This window comes from Cavia porcellus, unplaced genomic scaffold (assembly GCF_034190915.1).
Source record: "Cavia porcellus strain 051 isolate PalLab524CR breed Dunkin Hartley unplaced genomic scaffold, mCavPor4.1 scaffold_18, whole genome shotgun sequence".
NCBI classification, from domain to species: Eukaryota; Metazoa; Chordata; class Mammalia; order Rodentia; family Caviidae; genus Cavia; species Cavia porcellus.
Window position 1 is genome coordinate 47,925,596 of NW_026947501.1, and position 9,455 is coordinate 47,935,050.

General features: G+C 42.5%; 1 long non-coding RNA gene across 1 annotated transcript in view; it reads right to left on the reverse strand.

Moving 5' to 3' along the window:
• Window positions 1-4,823, reverse strand: part of LOC134471343 (uncharacterized) — a 173,547-nt gene extending 168,724 nt beyond the window's left edge. Inside the window, exon 1 of the long non-coding RNA XR_010040748.1 lies at window positions 4,539-4,823. This is a non-coding gene — a long non-coding RNA (uncharacterized LOC134471343). The remainder of the gene's footprint in view (window positions 1-4,538) is intronic.
• Window positions 4,824-9,455: the final 4,632 nt, after the last annotated feature.

Genomic DNA, 9,455 nt, shown 5'->3' on the forward strand with positions numbered 1-9,455 from the left:
GGGCCCTGGGGATCATCAACGGATCTGGGAAAATCAGTGAGGAATAGTTTCCTCGAAATTCTTATTACTCAGATAGAGAAATTATGAAAGAAAACAAATGTTTTTCCCTTAAAATCAGATCTTACGGTTTAGATCATTTGTTAATCATGAAATGAAATGATTATGCATACTATTTTTCTTAACTCAGACCCACAAATTCACAGGACAAGTGTGGACACTGCCCTAATTTGCCCTCGGTGTTCCTCGGCTTCCGAGCTCCCCACTCGCCCGCCCCCTGGCTCTCCGAACCTGGCTTCCACCCACCCCACCCTACTTCATGAAATGCTGCTTCGGCAGGACAGAAACTGCCTTTTATATAGCTTAAAAAGAAAGGGAGTATCAAGATATCTCAAACACTAATGGGATATATTAAAGCAATTCAATCATTTTAATCTGTTTCATATATCACAAAATTATGTAGAACAATTTCATTGAAGTGTTAGCATCACTGTTGAGGCTCCAATTGTGAACTATTACAGCAGCGAATATCGGGGAACATGAGTGCTAGCAAGGTTCTATGGCAGGGTATGCAACTGAAGACCAGAGCAACACCAGCAAGAAATTTCCATCATAATCAGCTTATTCATTCTGTAATAACCTCCTTAGGAATCGGGCTTCGAGATTATAACATCCTATGATTAGTTTTAGTCCGAAGTTAATGTTGTGCTTTGAGTGAGTGTTTGCTTTACCCAACTTCCAACACTCTCGCATACAGTGAGAATACTTTTAATTATAAAATAATTATAAAAATAAATTGAATAAAATAAATGAACAATAGCTCAAAAGAAGATGAATTAGGCCATTTAAAGACTACACAGAGAAAGTCTTCTTTAAAAGACAAAATGCATTTGAAAGTTAAAAGTAAGGAAAGCTAGGTTTCATGAAGTGGAAATTACTTTTCATTTAATTTAATCACATATTTCCTGTTCCATGATAAGACTTATTCACACTGCATGTGATATATTGAACTCTTTGGATATTTAGTTGTATATGGCAAGGACAGAGAGGATTCCCTGATTATTTTTCAATAAGAATGTTTCACCCCAGTGAATACTCAAAAGCAAATGCATAAACTCCATGGCTTTTGCATTGTTGTCTTATCAATAATACAAATTAAACCAGGAAAATCAAACCTGAGAAATGTCTTCATCCTACTACTCTGGTAACTTCTTCACTTTCAACCTAATATGTATACGCTAGATGTAATTGTGAGCAGTAGCGTCACCAAAATTCTTCTTTTCACATCACATATCAATCCAGATACACAATTCATAAATGAATTAAAAATACATTAAAGCAAGGCCTGGTGGTGCACACTTGTGATCCCAGGACCCTGGGAGGCTGAGACAGGAAGACTGCAAGTTCCAGCCTAGACCAAGAAACATGGTTAGCAAGCCTACCTCAAAATAAAAATACGATAATGAATTGAAAAGTTTGTGGTTGTGACTCAGTATGAAGGCACTGGCTTCACTCCTTGGTAACACAGACACACACACACACACACAGACACACACACACACACACAATCAATATATTTATTCTGTTGTGCAAAAACATATAAACATAAAGCTATAGCTGTATAATTAATAAAAACAGCATAGTGAATGAAACCCATAGGAAACTATATTGGGCTTACAAAAGAAGATTCATTCCTATTCACTCTGGTTTAATTAAACTGCAGTGATAATAATTAAGCATAAATGGATCCATTCATTTCCTATCCAAGAAGTTGAATACTAATCTGGTCTGGATCATCTACTTGGTGTTTAAACCCTTAGGAAACGTGGTTGGAAACTTTCAAGAGATACCAATGTCATAAAAATTCATGCAAGTGCACACACAGACATCTCATACAAGAGTTTTGTGTTTTGATTTGTGAAAAATACTATGTAGACAGAGAAATACATATAGAACCATGAAATATTAATTAAGTAAAATTCCTATGCTGCCATTTTAAGTTCCATTAGGATTGAGAAAAAAAATTAAAATGAACCATGAATTTGTTTTTCTAGTATGGATCACTCATAGTTAACATTTCAGTGGTCAAATGTTCCCAAGGTTCTTGAAGGTTCCTTGTCTATTACAATGATTAAAATCTGACAATCTCATCAACACAGTCAACCACCACAACTCTGCAATCCACAGACTCGAGCTGTGCTGCCACTGGGATGGGGAGCTACACTAGGGGACCAGGAGTCAAGGGGCAGACAGGCAGCCCAGCGCAGGACCCAGACTCAGACCACTGCATTTCCACTAATTTTCAGCAGGACCAATGCATTCTGCAAATGAAATGTGCGACCTGCCAGCTTCACCAGCCACCTCTTCCCATGCTGGGTTCCATCAGCCCCACTCACACAGGTGCAGAGTTCCGCAGGGAGAATCTGTCATTATGTACAGGTATGGAGAAGGAAACAGAAATGATCTCCCCTCCTCCGCAAAAAATCTATGAACTATTTTCAGGTATTTGACAGTCACTTGTTTTTAAAAGTTACGTATTTTTAAAGTCACAGGCCTTCTCCTCAAATTCTTTCATAGTACCTACTGAACATTTCAATTCCAGCCATTAGCAGCTATTACTAGCAAAAGCAAGAAACACAAGTGACAAATAGCAATTTATTCAGCATTCCTAGCTGAGGTACTATTTTAAATGAATTTTATTGTCAGCAAGCTGAGATGATCACACGTTAACAGGAATGGTTATTGTAAAGCTCCTAAAATGTGGCCAGGGCATTCCTGGAAGTCCTACGCACAACAATAGGGAATCATCTTTGCAACTTTTCCTTCTCCATGCTAGTCACATTCGAGTACCAGAGAACTCCTCAATCCTTATAAAAATGACTCATAGCCACAATGGATTCATTAAAGCACCATTTGTGAATATGTATCATTCTGTCAATGGCTCTCCAACGGTCATGCGGGGTGCATTGTTTACTTTGTGGTTTGGATTTGGAAAAGTGCTGAGTGCCTTGAGATGAGGAGACCCTGGAGTTCAAAACATGGCGCCAGCACGTGACCAGCCGCCAGGCTTCAGGGCAGATCTCCTTGTTCCCCAGGTGTGATTGGCAGCAGGAAGCGAAAGCTCGATGTCTGTCCCTCCTCTGATCAACACAGTGATGTGGTGTTGGGGTGGGGTTCTTCTCCCTAGAGCTGCCCTTGGGGGGTCACACAGGTACCAGTCTGCTCCCTGTGTACTGCTAACGACCTCTCAGCCTGTCCTGAGCTCCTCCACAGAGACCCTCAGGGGAGCAGAGGACCTTGCTGCAAAATTAGAACCTCACTCCTTTGACATATCTTTCAGAAATATTTACTTTCCTGAAAAAAGACTCTATTTGGTAAGACACCAAGGCCCTAAGTAGACTTTGAAATACTTATGGACTGTCTTTTGGTTTTTAGCTCATCAGAAGGAGAAAAGTATGGAATGAAAGTCTAAAAGGTGAGAGGTGTTGCACTTGGGTTTCTTGATCTAAGAATCCACTTACTGCTTTGTGAGCAAGTAGAAGCAAAGAGAGAGGCAGAGAGAGGGAGAGAGAGAGATCAATGAGAGCTTGCATTTCCTGGCCAGAATAAAAACCGCTAATTCAGGACCTGTGCTGAGAGACACCTGCTGAGTGGGCTGAAGTTGGAAGCCATCAGGGGAGGAAGGAGCCTTGGGACCAGGCAGGGAGCTGCTGCATTATCGACTGGACACTGTTAGCCAGCGCTTCAGACAGAGTCCGCCGCCTTTCCTCTAGCAGGAAAAACTCAATATTAGGGAGCATGGAACGTTGGAGCCAGAGAACTTGCTGTGGGGAGAAAAAGTAAAAAGATACAGACTGCATTAGATAGGCTCGCAAGGGTTCACCTCTCCATGGGGCTTCACCAGGCTTCTCAAATGTCAGCCTTCCAGCCTGACTGTACTCAACAACTTCTGGGAGGGGAGGAAAACAAGGGCAAGGTCTCTGAAGTTTGGATGTTCGGAGAGGGCAGGCTAAAGTGAAACTCTTTCAAGTGCCCGTTTTGAAAGGTTGTTTTCATCCCAAGAAAAATCAACCCAGAGGAATGAGAGAACAGTCACATAGCTGGCAGGTTTTCATGGCTTCAGACTGTGCTTTACAGTTTTCCATTGTCAAATTATATAACAGTTTCATCCTTAGAAATAAGCTAAATGAAAAACGAAAGAGAAAAGCCAACTCGTGCAGCTAGGAAAACCATAATAAACCTGTCGTTCAGTCCGCTTTCTCTTTTGAGAGTACCACGCTCCCCTCTGTGGAGTCTGTCAGTGGAATACTCAAAGTTCAAAACCCATGGCTCTCCACCTTTTTGTAAGTTCAGTGCCACCAATTTCCTTTCTCTTCCACTCTGTCTGCCTCCTACTCATCAGCCGTTAAAAACCAGCAACAAGAATCAGTTTGATGGCCCCAGGATGGACATTAAGCAAAGCTTCTCTCCAGCAAGAACACTCCAGCCTCTGCCAGCAGAGAGACAGACACTCGAAATACTGTAGGAAGCCACTTACTTACCTTTCGCCTGCTCTGCTCGTCTCAATACTTCAAGGGCTACAGTGCCTGGTCCTGCAGGGCCCCCCTGGAAGAACTGCAGGAGCTGATATAGGTTCAGAGGAAGCACATGGGGGCTCTACCGGGGAAAATGTGGAAAATCCAAGATTAAAGTGCCGTTATTTCGATTAGGGGAGAGTACAGTCTATTTCTTAGAATATGTGACTCAGTGCATATTTCCTTGTCATTGTTTGCAGGTTCACTTAACCATAAAGAGGGAAGAGAACGCAGTGAAGCATGGCTGCTCTGACAATGGGCTTTCTGCAGGTTAGCCAAATTTAACTGGCAAAAGCGCGCCCAGACCCTTTTGTGTGTGACATTTGCAATATAATGTCGTCCTTCTGCGCGTATTTCACACACCAAGTCTGACCATTTATCTCCAGAGATGGAAAAAGTCATTTTTGGTTCTGGCCTAAAAGTTACTTTATAAAGTATTGTACCATTTCCCTACAAAAGACACAAAAGGGGACCGAGCACTTCACAGGGCCACAATTAGGGCTTCTGTTTCCGCTCTCCTGCCCTTGTCAAAGCTTTGATTTAGTTTTCCTCAGTTTTGTCCAAGGGTCATTACAGATGTCTGCAGCCCATTAGCATCTCCCCCCTACCCCTCTCCTACTGGGTGATTAGCAAATTAAAACTGTGCATTCTTCTCTCTCCCAGTCCTTTCGCTAAAGATTAGCAAATGTGGCCATTTGTGGCGGGTGGAGGGTGTACTAAGGTGTTTGTCTCTGAATTTTGGGAGCTAAATATTAAGTTAGCAATTCAGAGCCTCCTCACGATACAAGCTGTAGTGTTTAATGAAGCGTTCAACTCTGAAACTTAGAAACAATTGTATCCTTGATGGGGGGGCGACAGGACCGTTTTTCAGCTTTGCCATCCAGAAAGGGTGCCAGCCTGACCCATTGTGAACTGGATTTGGCATCTGCCAGGAGTTGGGCTGAGCACATTTACAGGCTTCCCTGTCAGAAACCGAAGCCCCTGCTCGCCACAAGTACTGATTTTTAAAGCATTCACGTCTTATGAATTCAAGTAAATGCCAACTATAAATGAGGTATTCAAATGATCCAGAAGAGATGGAGGTTTCAGTTTCAAGTGGCAATTGAAATATAAGAGAAAGTTTCCTGGCTCCATCTTTGTTTCAGGAGAGCAAATGTTTGATTAGGTTAGCAGATTGCGGAAGGAAAGGCTTTGGCAGAATTACCCCCACCATATATAGGATCTAGAATCTACAGAGGGTCGGGCAGAAGAGGGCCAAATGTCAGGCTTCCACTCAAAATATACATCCTGCAGAAAGTGTATTCCTAATGTGTCTTCCTTGGGAGAACATCACTATAGTGGGTTTTTTTTTTTTTTTTTAAATAAAAACTTTCTTTTTTTTTCTTTATTCTCATAATTCTATAGTGATAACTCAAGAAAGAGAACACATATTTCTCAAAATATAAAAGATCAGTGGAAAGCGAGAAGGCAGAGGGCACATTAAGCCACCTATCAAGTCAATTATTAAGCTAGAGGTCAGGTGGAGACAACATTATTGCCGGTCTTTTCCTCTTCACTCCTGCCTGTTGAGATTCACAACACGGGCAAGGAAAAGCCTTCCTGACCAATCCCTCATTTCAGGACCTTGTCCCATGAAGCAGCCAGGTAGGAACGGAACGGATTACCCCTGGGACAGGAACCACTTTCTCTTGCCACCGAAAAGCTTTCTGCCACCCCTGAAACAAAGAAGCACATTGATAAATTCTAAAAAGGCAAGTTTGATGATTGAAGCCATCTGTGCTTTTTCGTTTTTGAGAAAAAAAAATTTTTTTAATGACATATCTCAAGCCCCTGACGACTGGCAAAGAAACAAGCTGGAAAGACGGGCTTGTGAACCAGAAGTCTGCGGACCACTCCCTTCCATCTTGTAAACAAGTGATCCCTAAATGAATACTTGGACTTAAAGGTAACATGTGCTGCTCTTGAGGTGAACTAAACCAAATCCATCATTTCTAAGATATTCTGGGTCCACAAAATACTGCACTAAATCAAAGTAGTTCGATCACCCAGCAAGATGTGATTTTCAGACTGGGAGAGTCTCCTGATAAATAGAATTTTATTTGTCTTATGTGATTCCTTTTATCACAGAGTGTAAATTCTACAGCATCTCATGGAGGAATTTCAGTTTAGTAATGAGGACACTTCATTAGTGATGTAATGTGCAAATGTAAACAATAATTACTAATTGAATGAAGGTAAACATTGTTGCACTTTGCCAAAGCTGACACTTGATATAAATGCAGTTTTCAGCAGAGAGCCGCCCTTGTTTGGCAAAAGTAAAATGGGGCCGCACTACTATTTCACCCAAGCCGTCAGCACGCTCCCTCATTTCCTCCTGTACATGCTTTCTTTCTTACCAGAAAAGGGGGTATTTGGCTAAATGACCTGAAGAGAATCCTCATCTCTTGCTGGCAAGTCAGTCAACTAATCAACTGTTGGGAATTTTTGCACAATGAAAGGCAGCATGTCTGGCTGCTTCCATGATGTCCCTCCAGTGTCTCTGCACCTTCCAGCCCTATCTGTCACAGTGCATTTCTTTTCTTCCCTCTTGCCTGCCTGAGCCCTGTGTACCAGCTGCCCAAGGCCAGGTACCCTTCATGCTTTAGAGAATGGTAGGAGTTCTTTGTGTTTTCTGTGCATTTCCTAGGCACACAGAATAGCTAAAAATGTGCTCGCTCACTTGGATTTATTATTTAAGATTTGATCTAGGAATTTCCACAAATGATGATAAGGAAGACAGCATAATTATAGCTAATGGTGCCCTATCACTTGTAGACAGAACTTATCTTCCAAACATTTCTTTTTGGAGGAGACAAAAAAGGTGCACTTAAGAAAAGATGGAAAACAGTCATGAACCAGGATGACCTCGGGTGACCTGGGCATGCAATCAGCCCAGCGAGCCGAGCACCCTGCCAGTGGCTTCCTGCGTCATGGCTGCCTAGGGTCCACACCACTGTCGTTCCCATCTTACTCACAGGTGAGCTGCAGTCCTGCAGCTGATGATGGGGAGAGGTGGGACTGAAATACAGGTCCAAACTCCTAGAGGAACACAGAAAGTTGTTTCAAAGTCTACGCTTGTAATTTCCTCATAATGTATAGAATTTGTTTCTAAAGAAAGAACACGAGTTTATAAGTGAAAGGCAGGAAAATCTGAGGAGTATAACATTGCCTTAGAGTACTAAAGAAGATATGTGTGTGTGTGTGTGTGTGTGTGTGTGTGTGTGTGTGTGTGTGTGTTTCTTTGGGGTACAAGGGATTGAATCCAGTGCTTTCACGTTAAACTATGTCCCTGGCCTCGGCCTCATTTTTACTTTTAAAAAATATTTTGACACCGGGTCTGCTGAAGTTGTTAAATAACCCAGAGTTCATTTAAAATTGTGACGATCCTGCCTCAGCATCCCAGAGTTCTGGGACTGTAGATAGGTGTCACTATATCTGGCTGGCTTTTTTGTTTTTTTTAGTAATTTAATAGTTAAAGAAAATGATAGCTTCAAACTTTTTGTATCCCAGATCTACAGAGACCCATGGGGTGAATGCCTCACCTAGATCACATGCCTGATTTTCACCATGCCACCCTTCAGCCTGCTGATGGCCCTTCTCCAAAATACACCGCACCTCCCCACCTCAGAGGTGGTACCTTTGCCTTTTCATGGCCTGAAGCTCTCTCATCATCCCAACGCATCTTTTATTCTGTCCAGATGGCCCACATGTAATCTGCTCAGAAAGGCTACACCTCATTTCCCAGGCTACAAAGACGTAGAGTCCAGAGCCAAAGCACATTGTAGGGTGCAGTGATCTGAACAGGAAGACGTAGTTTAATAGCTGAGTCACCCCAGCCTTCAGCTGTTTAATTTGAGACGGGAGGACCAAAGAGGTGATGGCTAGTGGGTCCGAAATGTTGGGGATCCATATGAGCAGATTAAGACTTAATCACTTAGGGTGTTGGTAGCAAAAAGGCTAACAGAGCTATGTCAGGACATGAGGAATTCAGATGGAAGCATGTAACTCTCCAAATCTGTGGTTCAGCACATAGACCACCAGCTGGGCCTGATTTACAGGGGCAGCACTGGATAGAATTATGTAATTTTGGATGGGATCATAGTTTTGTGAACTACGATTTCAAAAATAAAAACAAACTGAATAGGCATGAATATCAAAACAGAACAGGAGTGTGGCAATGTCCCATTGAATTTTGGAGTGTGGGAAATTTCAGTGCTCAATGGATTGTGTTGGAGAAACAATGAACATGAGGTAGGATTTCCTTGAGTTTGTACACTGATTGTCCCTTGGAGGCCTCTGTGGTAAAGGCTCTCTCCCTAGAATGACACTTGTGGAGGGTTGTGAAGCACTAAAGAGCCAGGGCTGGGCAGGAGGGTGGAGGTCTTGGGCTGTGCCCCTGAAGGAGACCTCAGCCCTTGTTCTTCTTCCTATCTTTTGCTTTTGGTTGCATGGTGAGCACTTTTGGCCCACCTCACATGACACTGTGATGAGCTGTGGTGCTAAGATTTAAACTCCCAGGACACCCCTGTCCCTGGAATGCCATATCTCAGACTGTGAACCAAAAAATACTTTTTCTCTGTATGAGTTCACAACCTGATATGCTGCTTTTATGGTAAAGGGAAGCTGAGTAGCACAGTATCATTTTTCCATCTTTCTTTCTTTCTAAAATAGGAGAGGAAAGATGTTAGGATAGCTTATCAGTTTCCTACAGCTTCTGTAACGAATTCTCACAACTTAAAGCACAGGACGTTCTACCCCTACCTTTTTGGAGGTCAGAAGTCACAGATGTGGCTTGACACAAACACATGGACCTGGCCCTGTCCTTGGGCTATCCGGGGTAGGGAT